The following is a 13,549-nucleotide window of genomic DNA, read 5'->3' as shown; positions in this document are numbered from 1 at the left end:
AGGCCCAGAGTGCAGGCCCCATGACCAACAAAAAAAACTAAGAATAAAAAATAAATAAAGGTATGGAAAACAGAAAAAAGCACCTATAGGAGACAGATAACTGTTATGAAAGATGAATGTTCCTTTAAGAAAATAGATGAGTGCCATGACAGAAATTATGTTTATAACAATGTGATCTCTAACTTTGTGCCCACTTCCTGTCTCCAGGGATGAGTCAATCAATCCTAGCTACTATCAAACTTTCTAAGAGGGGATTTACTAGGGTTGGGTTCTTTTGGGAGGCTCTGCTGTTAGGTGGATAAGGGCCAGTTGGAGAAGAGTAAGGAGACTCCTGCATCTGTTAATTCTCCAGTGTCTTCAGCTCACAATAATTTTTATGTTGTGATATCCTTTACAAAGAATCCAGTATGATAGAAACAATGGTGTCACAGCTGATATTACATGCAAAAAGACTGTGGCTTTCATCTAGTTTGCTGTTTTTCTTGGATCATTCACTTCTGAGAAAAGCCAACTGCCATGTCATGAAGAAGCTCTGGCACAGACATAAAAATACTTTAAGGTATTTATTCCAGATTAAAGCATTCTTACATATATTTTTAATACAATGTCCTATTTTGTTCATCCTTTCAATGGATTTTTTCAACATAAAAAAAGAAAAGTAGAGAGACTAATATAATGAATCCTAGGTGTCTAAAACCAGTTTCAACAATCATCAACACATAATCACTTTTCAACTATATACCCACCCACCTTCTCCTACACTTAGTCTATTTTGAAGCCAATCCTGGTCATCATATTTTATTCAGTATGCAGCCTGAAAGATAACATTCTTTTCAGAATTTATTATTCCGTTTTTAATAGGAATATTAAAAGGTCAAAAGGGGAGTTAAGCAAGATTCTCAAACAGAAGGAGATGGTAAGTATATTTGCCACCATTTAAATAGAAGACTTAACAGCTGTCTTTCATAATGTTGCCATTTACTGGTATAAATCCTGAAATAAATATCCAATATTTGAAATTTAGGCAGCAAACTCTAAATTCCAATAACAAGTCTTAGTATTTAAAAAAATTTAAGTCAGAATACAATAAAAAAAATAGGCATTCAACATGCATCAGTAGTATACCCACAGATTAAGTTCTTTTGGACTTATTTTTTTTTTTGGCTCAAAGGATTTATTTAATCCTTGAAATGTGAAAGCAGGGTATCAGTTGTGCAGATTTTGTGCATGATGAAAAAGTGAGAAAAACATGCTTTTATCCCCCAGCTTTTAGCACTAAAACAACTGCCTCTGCATCTGCTTACTACTAGTCATACTTTTGAAAGAGATACTATATTCTTGATGATTAGCAGGGGTGTGAAACATCTGGCTGGCAAGCCATATAAGACCCTCAAGGGCTGGAAATGTGGCTTAGTGGTAGAGTTCTTGCCTTGCATGCTTGAAGCCCTGGGTTCAATTCCTCAGTACCATATAAACAAAAAGAGCTGGAAGTGGGGATGTGGTTCAAGTGGTAGAGTGCTATCTTTGACCACAGAGAGGCTCAGGGACAGAGCCTAGGCCCTGAGTTCAAGCCCCAGGACGGGCAAAAAGAAAAGACCCTCAAAATCATTTGGTACATGTTGGGACAGGCATGTATGCTTTTCTTCGCCTGCCCTCAGCCATCTGCTTATATTGATAATGTTGTACTGCCCTCAAGTGATGTTGTGAATATCCAAATGGTCCTTGGCAGAGAAAACTTTTCCCACCTCGCATTGTAGTTTCTGAGGGCAGAAACTACAATGTGGAAAATTAAATCAAGCAGCACTGTGAGCTTTCAACAATTGCTAATTGATGATGATAAAAATGATAGTAATCATGATGAGGTTGATATAGGATCTATGAACGACATACAAGAGTAGGAAAACAAGTTGGTCCCATGTCTGCAAATGATGGATAGCAAAGACAAATTTAAAGCATTCCTGAGGAAAAGCCAAAAGAGATGATATATGTATTGCTGGACCAAAAGCCACTCATTTTGGAGCCTGCTAAAATTTCAATCTTCTACTATCAAATATGTGAGTTTATATAAGTTACATAACATTTCTCTACCTTGTTTTTCTCATTTGTAAAATGGGATACCAGTATTTATTGCATAACATTGTTATGAGGATTAAATAAAATCATGTGGCTAGCCTATGGTAACACATCATTTGGGAATTAGCAGGAAAAAATGGGAGAGAAGCAGAGGAAGGAACTTGAGAAGGTGACAATACTCTGACATCACAGATTTCATTGAGATTACTAGGGAAATACTGGGTTGTTTGGGAGAGGAGTAAACATTCCAGGTACACTTGGTAATCTGATGAGGATCTAACCTCCTAAGTAAATCAATAGAGAGAAATAAGAGCATCTAGTTTACAAGTATATAAATCTTGTGACTGAGGACTAGATTAGCATTTAGTATTTGGTTCCCATTCATTTTGGGCAGCTCAAGTTTGTCTCTCAGACCTTGGTTACTGTCTTTTAAAGGAAAATACAGACCAAGCCACACTTGCCTTTGTGTTAAGGTTAGGACTATGTCCTCTGCTCAAAATTCATATATTGAAGCACTAGTCCTCAGTACTCTAGAATATGACTGTGTTTGGAGAAAGGGCATTTATAGAGGTAGTGAAGTTAATATGAGGCTATTAGGAGCCTTAATTCAACCTGCCTGGTGCTTTTATAAGAAGTGATTAGTCTAGTGCTAGGGTTACATCTATTATATTACTTGCTCAGGAAGAAAACTGGTTTGCAGCCAGGTGAGGCAGAACAGTGTTCGAGATTCCATCTCCAATTAACCAGAAAAATGCAGGACTAGAGGCATGGCTCAAGAGGTAGAGTGCCAGACCAACTGAAAAAACTTTTTAGCAAGAGTGGAGGCCCTAAATTCAAGTCTTAGTACTGGTGCACACACACACACACACACACACACACACACACACACACACACACACATACACACACGCGCACACACAATTAACATATACAAATCAGGTCATACAGAGAGATAAGAGATGAGCAGGCTCAGAGAAAGGGCTGAGAGAAGGGAATGGTTGAATCCAGATTCTGGGAGAAGCTGGAAGGCAGGACGGTTCAGCTAGGTGGAAACTGGTTGGAGAACTAACGAGTCAGGAGCTAGAGGAGTGATAAGAGAGCTGAGAGGAAGGCAGGTGGCTGTGACTTGATTGCTGATTTAAAAAGAATTTTAAAAGAATAAAAAATAAAGAACTCTGCACGTGCGTTTGGGTTTGAACTCAGGGCCTTGAGTATATTTTACCACTGAGTTAGATAGTGCACCCCAGAGATTTTGAAGGTATCTTAGACCCAACATTTTATATTTGCTTTCTGAAAAATGAGAGAAAAAAATAAATGAGTTATCCAAAAATTACAGATAAAATTTAAAATTTAACTTAATCTTAAAGAGTTGGTGTGTCATAAGAATAAATAAAGTGCAATGTGTCAGAGGAAATTTGCTTACCACTGTGTTAATAAATTATCACTTATCAAAAAACTTCCAAACCCTGAAATATGCACCCCAGTATTCTATTTTGTTTTTTTTTCCTTACCGGGAAAATCCTATCATAATCCTTATATCTTAAACAAAGGTGTTTTAATATCACTTTTTTCTTCATGCTAAGCATCTTGTTGAATTAGAAAATTATAAAACTTTCATCTATCAGAAAGTTTTTCTCAATTTTTTCTATTCTACAAATTATAGTAAAAGCTGTTTATAATTTTAATTGGATAACCAATAACATAAAATGAAAGCTCCTAATCCCTCAAAGTAAATCACAATTAATTCAAGAACTGTATTTTCTTAAAAAAGGAAATGAAGAAAGTATTATTCAGCTAAGCACATTATTGTTTGCTGCTACATAATAACCAAAGGCACACAATAGTCTGGAGTCTAGCAAACAACAAAACATAATCCTCCAACACACAGTCTTGACTTTGATCTCAGCTAGATGTCTGTCTTAGGTAAACCACTTTATCACTACTTACTTAGCTCAGTTTTCACCTCTACAAAATGAGGAATTAGACTATCTGGTATCCAGTCCTGACATTCCATTGATTCAATACAAGCTGCTTTTGATTAAGAGTGCAGCAAAATGTATTTACCAATAAAAAAAGAAACTCAGAAAGTGAAGCAGGATCCAGAGAGGTGAAATAACTCAACTTCGCTTTCATAAAAGCTGGGATTAAACTTGAATATGTCTGGCTTCTAACTAGATACACTTTGCACAATGTCATGCAGTTTAAAATTCTTTCCATAGATAATGTCTCTGCTATAAATTTGAAGATGTAACAGGAGAAAACACCTAAGACATTAGGCTAACATTCATTTCCTTAAGAAAACAAATGTCTTCTCTGTAGCCTGATGAAAGTCATAACAACTAAAAAAAAAAAAAAAAGAAAGTCATAACAACTTATTGTGGTCAGAGGTATGGATATATGGGTGTTAGAGAAATACATGAAAGCAGTTCAAGTGTTCAAACACAGCAGAAATGACTGGAGTCAAGATCATACACATCCTGTCTTTAGGTTGTATGTGTTTGTGTGTGTGTGTGTGTGTGTGTGTGTGTGTGTGTGTGTGTGATATGTGACTTGAGAGCAGAGGACATGCCTAGATCATCTGTGAGGTTAGCAAGTCTGGCTTTTCTATCCACTGAGCCTGGGCACAGGACTGGTGTAAAGGTGAGTATGTATAGGATGGGGGAGGGGAGGTGATGGGAAGGGCATTGCAGGAGGTTATGACACATATAGGCAGGCCTTACAATGGTGCTATGACTCAGTCCTGAGCAGTCACAGTGAGTAGAGACCCTCAGCAAACACACAGCTAGAGGATGGAGAATGGAGTGAGCCATAGGTTTCCAAGCTCAGGTATAGGACTCAAAGAAACCTCTAAGTCTTGTCTAGCATAGAATTTAGCAGTTTTAGCCGAGCACTGGTGGCCATGTCTGCAATCCTAGCTACTCAGGAGGCTGAGATCTGAGGATTGTGGTTCAAAGCTAGGTTGGGCAGCAAAGTCCATGGGACTATTATTTCTAATAACTACCTAGAAAAAGCTGGAAGTAGAGCTCTGGCTCAGTGGTAGAGCACTAACATTGAGCAAAAAGAAACTCAAGGACAGTGCCCAGGCCCTGAGTGTAAGCCCCAGGACCAGCACACACACACACACACACACACACACACACACACACACACACACACACACACACACACACACACACACACACACACACACACACACACACACACACACACACACACACACACACACACACACACACACACACACACACACACACACACACGAATTAACCAGTTTCTTATTTCTTTTCTTCTTTTTTTATTTTTTATTTCATTTTATTTTTTAATTAATTAATTAATTTTTTTGGGTCTGGTCGTGGGGCCTGAACTCTGGGCCTGGGCACTGTCCCTCAGCTCTTCAGCTCAAGGCTAGCGCTCTACCACTTGAGCCACAGCGCCACTTCTGGCTTTTTTTTTTTCTTTTTGCTTATGTGGTGCTGAGGAATATGAACCCAGGGCCTCTGGCATGCAAGGCATGCGCTCTACCACTGAGCCACCTTCCCAGCCCCTCTTTTCTTCTTTTTTTTGTTTTTGGTGGTACTGGCTTTTGAACTCAGGACCTAGGGCTTGCTAGGAAAGCATTGCACCATTTGAGCCAAGTATCCAGCTGTTTTAACTTTAGTTTATTTTCATACAGGGTCTTGAACTTTTGCTTCCCTATAGCTGAGATTACACACCTTCACCACAATTTCTGGCTCAAGTTTCTAGTTTCTGTAAAATCTGCCCTGGGCCATGAAGGTGCTATGTAGACATCTCCCTACCTCTTGGCTAAGTTTCTGCCTAGTGTCTATGTTACCTAGGTAACTGGCATACCTGGAAGCAGTCACCTCCCCCTCCTGCTAGGTTATATCCTGGGCTGCCTCTGGTCACGCCTCCCATCTGACTATAGGAGGGTCCGAGGTCCTGAGGTCATATCCAGATCCAATGTGGCCACAACTTTCCCACACTTGGCCACTGTCCCTGGCCTATATAAGACCTGGCCTGAGGGTGGGTCTCCCCTTACCCACTTCTCTCTAACATGCACATAAAGAGCAGCAGTTTGCTTCTCTTCCTGCCTGAATGCTGCATGTTATTCTCTTCATTGGCTACCCAATGAAACCTACTTAATTAATATACTTGACAATTTCTAACTACTTACTGTTTCTTAGTAACAAGTATTCTGGGCTGGGAAGGTGGCTCAGAGGTAAAGTGCTTGCCTTGCATGCCATAGGCCCTGGGTTCAATTCCTTAGCACCACATAAGCAAAAAGCAAAAAAAACAAAAAACAAAAAACAAGTATTCTGTCTCCTTCCCTGTTCTGAGCATGAGGAACTTGTCTTTGTAATGAACTGACCAGTTGATGCTCTGTAAAATCCTAGAAGAGAAATTGAGAGGAAGACAAAGTGAAGAATTAAAAAGCTTGGGCTGGGAATATGGCTCAGTGGTCGAGTGCTTGCCTCACGTGCATGAGGCCCGGGGTTCGATTCCTCAGCACCACATAAGCAAAAAGAAAAAAGCCAGAAGTGGTGCTGTGGCTCAAGTGGTAGAGCACTAGCCTTGAGCTGAACAGCTGAGGGACAGCGCCCAGGCCCAGAGTTCAAGCCCCATGACTGACCCAAAAAATAAAAAAAGAATTAAAAAGCTAGAATCACCTATTTCTTCCCCTGGAATTATAAACTATGTAATATGGGATAGGGTTCACATATGTTGGCTTTGGGGATATTTCACCTTTATTTTCTCCAGCAAACTCATTTTGAGTTTCTCAGGTGAGCTGAAGGAAACCAAAGTGGCTCGCTCATACCTATAGTTCTAGTCACTCAGGAGCCTGAGATCTGAAGGTCAAGGTTGGAAGCCAGCCCTGGCAAACCAATTCCAGAGACTCTTATCTCTAATTAGCCAACTTAAAAAAAAAAGGGAAGAAAAAATAAAATAAAATGTGGATGTGAAGGTATGGCAGAATGCCAACCTCAAGCATAAAAGCTGGCCTTGAGCTGAAGAGCTGAGGAACAGTACCCAGGCCTTTACTTCAAATCCCAGCAATTGCACCAAAGAGAGAGGGGGGGGGAGAGAGAGAGAGAGAGAAAGAGAGAGAGAGAGAGAGAGAGAGAGAGAGAGAGAGGGAAAGAGAGATCACTCACTTGCTTACACCAGGTTGATTAATATTCCTTTAAGGCAATGGCAACAATAATCAGGGTTTCCATAGTAAGAGTTGGGGTAAAGAACAGAGTGGGAATTTTTTTTTTTTTGGTCGGTAGTGGGGCCTGAACTCTGGGCCTGGGCACTGTCTCTCAGCTTTTCAGCTCAAGGCGAACACTCTACCACTTGAGCCACAGTACCACTTCCAGCTTTTTTGGCTTATGTGGTGCTGAGGAATTGAACCCAAGGCCTCATGCATGCAAGGTAAGCCCTCTACCACTGAGCCACCTTCCCAGCCCCCAGAGTGGGATTATTAATACAGTCACACTGGTTTATTTTTTCATGTTACTTCTCCGGTCAAATATTCACTTATTTGATACTTGTTGAGCAACTACTTCACCAGAATATGTGCCAGGTCTATAGTTAGGTAACTAATGAAAGACATGTTTTCAGCAGCAGAGCCAAGGTTGGGCACAATCTGTACAAACATATACAGACTTTTATTTTTCTCAACACTTTTCCCAGGACAATTTGCATATACATATATTAGATATTATAAGTGATGTGATATTATAAGTAATGTAGAGATGATTTAAATATATGGGAGGACATGTCTCCAAAACCCATGTGTATGTGTGTCTGGGTGGGGGGTGCATATGCACAGCAGTCCTGGGGCTTAAACTTAGGGCCTGGGCTTTTTGCTCAAGGCTAACACTCTACTACTTGAACCATAGCTCTACTTTTGGCTTTTTGTTGGTGATTAATTGGAGATAAGAGCCTGTGAGACTTTCCTGCCCTGGCTGACTTTGAACTATGATCCTCAGATCTCAGCTTCCTGAATAGCTAGGGTTATAGGCATGAGCCACTAAGTGCCTTGCTGTGACTTGTGTTTTTTTAGTCCTCCTCAACATAAGATTGATTCTCCTTCAACACTAAACCATCAAATTTGGGTTTTGCCTCTTAAGCAAAGCACCATTTCTTCTTAAATCCCTCAGATATTCAGGTGCTTTTAGGGCTATTATCATTCCCATTTTGCTTTTCCACGAACAGTCTTCACTGGTATAAGAATTGCCATTCTCCAATTTATATGCACATGACATTCTAAAATGGTTTCCTCAGCTTTCCCCTAATCCTGCATCTTTCTGTTTAAGTATTGTTTACACTGTTTTCCTTGTCTTCTCTTTTCCTATTAGTCCAGGATATCACTGAGAAAAAAAAAAAACAACCCATTATCCTACTCACCAAATTTATGTTCATTATTCCTTTCCTGTCATTATATCCTTGGATGAATACAATCTTCTCTATTTTGGGGTTTTATTAATTTCCATTGGATTACTATATATAATCCAGATAGATTACAACCAGGTTTTTCAAGGTCTATCTTTAAAGGGTCCATCTAAAGCTTTAATACCTGACTCAGGAACTCTGTACTTGTCTCTGTGTTAGAGAATAGGTAATAAAAATGTACAAGCCAGGTACCGGTGGATCAGACCTGTAATCCTAGCTACTCAGGAGGCTGAGGTTTGAGTGGTTGCAAAGTCAGTTCAGGCAGGAAAGTCCCATGAGACTGTTATCTTCAAAGAACTTCCAAAATGTCAGAAGTGGAACTATGACTCAAGTGGTAGAGCACTAACCTTGAGCAAAAAAAAGTTCAGGGTTAGTACTCAGGCCCTGAGTTCAAGCTTCAGGACTGGCCCATATTAATTAATTAATTAATGATAGAAATAAAGTTCAAGACAGTTTTTATCTTCAGTGTGTTTACAATCTAGCATTTCTTTGGTGTTGAGATGTGGTTTTTGTCTCCTGGTCTAAAACTAACACAGTTATTGAAGGAATGAGTCCTGTCTTATTCCCCAGGGTCAAACAAAGCACCAGGTATGTGCTCACATGCTTGTCCACAGGCAGGTCATTACCACTTTGGCCCCCAGGAGACAATAGCCCCAATACCCAGCATTCCACTGTAGTCCTGGCCAAGGACATAGCCCTTGATCCCAAGGAGACCACAGCCCATTTTTTAAATTCTCTGCTTCCTTATTAAGCCCTATATAAGCCCACCCCAAGATACAGTCCCTTGCACAACCTCCAATCCTGCGGGAAAGTCTGTGCCTCTAGCTGTTTCCTAATAAACATTCCTTGCCTGTTGAGGATAGAGTCTGGCCTATTCCTTTTCTGTTCTCCTCAGTTACTAATGATACATAAAATTAACCTAGATAAAATTTCCCATGGTTTGCATGCTGAAATTGAGTGCCCCTATCCCATATCCTTTCTCAAGTGCAATTAGTCATCAATCTGACTACTAGAGTAGAATATGATTTGTTTTTGTTTCTTTTAACCCTTCAGTAAAACCCGATGCTGATGGCTCTTGCCTGTAATCCTAGCTACTCAGGAGGCTGAGATCTGAAGATCTTGGATCAAAGCCAGCTCAGGCAGGAAAGTCCGTGAAACTCTCTAATAAACCACTAGAAAACTGGAAGTAGTACTGTGGATCAAGTGGTAGAGCACTCACCTTGAGCTGAAGAGCACAGGGACAGTGCCCAGGCCCAGAGGTCAAGCCCCAGGACTGACAAACAAAACACAATAAAACAAAAAAGCCCCTTTCAACCTTTCAGTAGCACAGCCATGCAACTCTCCAAGTTACATAATAATAAGGTAGATGGGATGTAAACTACTTCCTCCTCCTCCTCCTCCTCCTTCTCTTTTTCTTCCTCTTCCTCCTCTCCTTCTTCTTTTTTCTTCCTCTTCCTCTTCTTTCTCCTCCTCCTCTTCTTTTTCTTCTTCTTTTTTAGAAAAAGGGACAAGGTCTTCTTCTGAAACAAAAAGAATATAAATTTTGAGGTACTAGTCTAAGTATGTAGATACAGAGAACAGGTCTTAGTTCAGCCACCAATCTGAGAAAGGATAATGTGTTTGAATGCTTACACATGCCAGTCATTTTTCTATTAACTTGCTAAGCTACAAGTAGAAGGGTTCTATTATTATCCTAATTTTACTGATAAGGAAACAAACAGAAGCACAAAGAGATTAAATAACTTGCCCCAAGTTATGGTGTTGGGGACAATCTGGCTCCACCTGTGCATTGCATCTTGGTTAACAGAAGCCTCCATTACAGTTAGCCTTGTTCTGTATATGTAGGTTCCACATTTGAAGATTCAGCCACTACAGATGGAAGATGTTAAGGACAAACTGTACTGAACACAAACATACTTTTTTTGTGGAATGTTTTTCTAGAATGTGTGTGTGTGTGTGTGTGTGTGTATAGGTGTATACATAGGTATATATATGCCCATATATAGGTATATATATATATATATTCGATATATGTAATTTTGAGAGTATTTAAATATATGGACAGACGGATAGATTATATGTAAATACTGTCCCTTTTTATACAAGGGGCTTGAGCACTGGTGAATTTTGTTACGGGGTGTGTGTATGGGTGTCTGTCCTGTGTCCCCTGTGTATACTGCAGGAACATACAATGCAAAAAGTTCTGTACTTCCTTTGTTGTTACCTAATCATTAGCAACCTAAAATGAATATAAGGTGAGAAAATGAAGGCTCAGAAAGTTGCTAATAATTGGCACTCAAGCTTCTAAACAAACTTCTTTTTTTTTTTTTTGTCGGTCGTGGGGCTTGAACTCTGGGCCTGGGCGCTGTCCCTCAGCTCTTCAGCTCAAAGCGAGCGCTCTACCACTTGAGCTACAGCGCCACTTCCGGTTTTCTGGTGGTTTTATTGGAGATAGGAGTCTCACGGTCTCTCCTGCCCGGGCTGGCTTTGAACCGCGATCCTCAGATCTCAGCCTCCTGAGTAGCTAGGATTACAGGCGTGAGCCACCAGCGCCCGGCCTAAACAAACTTCTTTTTGCCAGTCCTGGGGCTTGAACTCAGGGCCTGGTCACTGTCCCTGAGCCTCTTTTGCTCAAGGCTAGCACTCTATCACTTGAGCCACAGCACCACTTCTGGCTTTTTCTGTTTATGTGGTACTGAGGAATTGAACCCAGGGCTTCATGCATGCTAGGCAAACACTCTACCACTAAGCCATATCCCCAGCCCTCCTAAAGCTTTTCTAATTCCCCATCCACATACATCTTTGAACTTCAGTTTCCCTGTCTTTAAAATGAGGCTTTGGGAGAGAATGAAGAGAAAGACCTTTCGGCAGATGGAGCGTGAGATGTGGGGAAATGCAATCCAGCCATAGTGACTCAAGGTTCAGATACCTAGCGTCTGGTGCGGTTCACCAATAGAGAGAGATTCTCGCCAGCGATGGTTTGGGGTCCCCTCCACCCCCGGGAGGCCTGTTGATGCAAAAAGGCCTGACAGTTCTTCTCCAACCCCTGTGGGCGCTGCAGGCCCAGGCCCGTGAACAAGAGGAAGGAGATCCCTGGGGTTCTGTCTATATCCCGGGGCACACCTCACCAGCCCAAGTCCGGCTCCACAGGCTCCTCCAGAAAAGCTAGAGAAGGAAGAGGCGAGGCTTGCTTGCGACAACGTCGCTGAGCGCCACGTCCCCCTTGGCTCAGCCTCCTGCGAGCTCCTCCGGGTATGGGTTCCACACCTCCCGCCTCCCGGGTCGCCGGCTCGGCCTCATCTCCATCCCGCCAATAGGCACCCTCCGCGATCCGGAACTTGACCAATTAGAGGCACCTGGAGGGCGGGAGTTGTCGCCATGGCAGCCAAGAGGCGGGCACGCGCTGTGGGTTGAGGGACCAAGCAAAGCCGTGGGCCTGAGGCCGGAGAGACAGGTTTGTGCGCGTTCTGCATTCAGCTGTCGGGGCCTCGCGCGCTGAGACCCTGCAAGGTAAGGCCGGTGGCCCGGAGGTGGATGAGGATTAGTACCGCGGGGTGGGGGCGGGGTGCCGACGCGGGTCCTGTGATAATGCTTAAGGTCTTTGCCTGCTAGGGCAGGGAGCTTGACTGGGGCCATACAGCAGGGGAAGGGGGGGGGGACGCTCCCAGGTCCATATGGAGCCCGGGGTCCCCTCCTTTCCACTCGCTTCAAGGTGCCCAAGCTTTCTTCCGGATAGACGAGGGGAAATGGACTCTTGGAAGGAGCCGGAGGGGTAGTGCTGGACCGAGATCTGGGCGGGGTACAGCGTGGTCTAGGCTGCACGCCGGGCGAGGGAAATGCCCCGTCGGGAGAAGGGCGTGCCCACCAGTGCCAGGCTGCTGCCCTCCTCCCCTAGCAAAGGTAGGCCGGTGCACCCCGCGCTTCTGCCGGATCTGTTATGCTAGCATCCCCTGATACTTAGGAGAAAGTTCCTTGCTAAATCGAAGTATCGGTTTCCCTTAAGAGACGAACGAGGCGAGTCCTTTCTGTTTCTGAGGTTGGGAAAGATGGTACTTAATGACTGCACCTGCGAAGTGGTAAGCCAGTGAACAAGTGTGGTTATTGTGTTTGGGTCTGGCAGCTGTCTTAGGTGGCAATTATTTTTATAGTATCAAAGAGAAAAGGAGGGGAGAAAGAAAATGAACATGAGCCCTTATTCTGACATATGGGAGATAGAACCTTTCGGTTTTTCAGTGACCACTGAACTCCTACATTAGACAATGTACTTATTACACATTTGAGTGTAGGTGCTGCCATCTAAACGTTGTTAAAGTTGTGTTAAATCCATGGATGGATAAAAACACTACACCTTTTTTTTTTTTTTTTTTTAAATCTTGGTCAGAAAAGCCAGGAAGCTGGCTAGGAGTGCAAACCTGTAATGCCAGCTACCAGGGGAAGCTGAGGTGGCAGGATCACTTGAACTCAGGAATTCCAGAAACAGGGAGTGGAAAAGAGGAAGGAGAAAAGTGAGAAAGACCTGAGGAAGAGGGAGGGAGAGAATGGAGGAGGAGGGAGTTATATACAAATATTTCTGATAGTCAATCTTTGAAGGGACTTGAAGTCCTTTCCGTAGGGAAAGTACAGTGAAGATTTTGAGATAGTTGGCTGGAGGAAATGGCTAAAGGCAATTTGACTGTTAAAGATTTGGATCAAATAACCTGAGGCTTCAGCAACTATCTTACTGTCCATAAATAATGACTAGTGCTCTGCCAAATGCCCTAATTCCTTGTGACTTCTTTTATTTTTTTCTTGTGATTTCATTTTAACTGGTATTTATTGAAGCACAAAGTATTTTGAAAGGTTATATGAACAACATCACATATTTAAGTTATTTGATTCCTTTTTTTTTTTTTTTTGTGGTGCAAATATGTGGGCATGAGCTCAGGGCCTGGCCACTGTCCCTGAGCTTCTTTTGCTCATGGATAGTACTCTACTTCTTCAGTCATAGCACCACTTACGACTTTTCTATTTATGTAGTACTGAGGAATTGAACCCAGGG

General features: G+C 42.1%; 1 protein-coding gene across 1 annotated transcript in view; it reads left to right on the top strand.

The window, feature by feature from the left end:
* The first annotated feature begins 11,914 nt into the window (after window positions 1–11,914).
* Nucb2 (nucleobindin 2) overlaps window positions 11,915–13,549 on the top strand; it is a 47,446-nt gene continuing 45,811 nt past the window's right edge. The window contains exon 1 of the mRNA XM_070032797.1: window positions 11,915–12,021. The gene's annotated coding sequence lies outside the window, so the exon portion shown is untranslated. The remainder of the gene's footprint in view (window positions 12,022–13,549) is intronic.

This window comes from Dipodomys merriami, unplaced genomic scaffold, assembly GCF_024711535.1.
Source record: "Dipodomys merriami isolate MVZ:Mamm:240054 unplaced genomic scaffold, mDipMer1.0.p SCAF_21, whole genome shotgun sequence".
Lineage (NCBI taxonomy): Eukaryota > Metazoa > Chordata > Mammalia > Rodentia > Heteromyidae > Dipodomys > Dipodomys merriami.
This window is presented reverse-complemented; position numbering and strand designations above follow the sequence as displayed.